Source organism: Anopheles coustani, chromosome 3 (genome assembly GCF_943734705.1).
Source record: "Anopheles coustani chromosome 3, idAnoCousDA_361_x.2, whole genome shotgun sequence".
NCBI lineage: Eukaryota > Metazoa > Arthropoda > Insecta > Diptera > Culicidae > Anopheles > Anopheles coustani.
This window is the reverse complement of record NC_071288.1, coordinates 246,966-248,020: the sequence shown is the minus strand read 5'-3', so window position 1 is coordinate 248,020 and position 1,055 is coordinate 246,966.

Sequence of the window (1,055 nt, the reverse complement as noted above, 5' to 3'; positions counted from 1 at the left end):
AAATCGGTCGGGATAAAAGAATTGTGGCGTGTCGAGTAGTGTTGGCAGAATCAGGATTCGAAGATTCGAAGATTCAGTCCCTAGACGGATTCCAAAGATTCAAATTCCATCTGACGGATTCTAAAGATTTGATTTCTTTGGGAGATCAAATCAACTTGTTTTAATTCGATTCTGACTAGATCTGAAACTATTTGAATTTGATTGATTCGAATTAGTCACCATCCAGATTTTAAATGCCTGTGAAGAACATCGTGAACGTCAACAGAACTACTTACAGTGGTGAACCTCACAATGGAAGAGTGTGGCACGTTTTTATTGCGGAATAGCGTGATTGTAATTTGATGGGGATTCAGATTAAGATGAACGATGTTTTGACCGACATTGATTGGTTTACATCGAGACGATGTCGCGACTGTTTGTTGAAATGGGATTCGGATTTGGGGATTCGGTTTACCCACCACTAGAACGAATCTGCACGCCAAATTGGCATCAACAAGCTTCAAAAACCTTGGTCACAACTTGAAATAATGGCTAAAATACAGTCTGTTCCCGAGTTACGCGGATTATGGGGACCAGAGAAATCCGCGTATCTCGAATTTCCGCGTATCTCGAATATTGCTTGACACATAGTTTATACTAGGAGTTAAGAGATCGAGCTCTTGTGTACATGTATCATAGAATATTCAAAAATTTTCTTTGTTCATTAATATGAATGCAATGCAAGCGTATTCAAACAACATAAATTGCAACAAACGAAATAAAAAGCGTAAGTTATGCAAATGTGTAATTTACATATTTATTCGTGTGGTTGTACATCTCAGGAATTTAAATCGATGAAATAAACCCAATCTACTGTCAAACTTTGAAAACCGCGTATCTCCGAATCCGCGTAAGTCGAGAACCGCGTAACTCGAGAACAGACTGTACCTAATTTGTTAACACGTTAAGCGCTACGCGCAAATTGTACTACTTCCCATTCTGCCAGCGATTCGTAGAAACGCCGGCCTACTTAACGGGTTCTGTCGGTGCGAGCAGACCGACGCCGGCTTACGAGA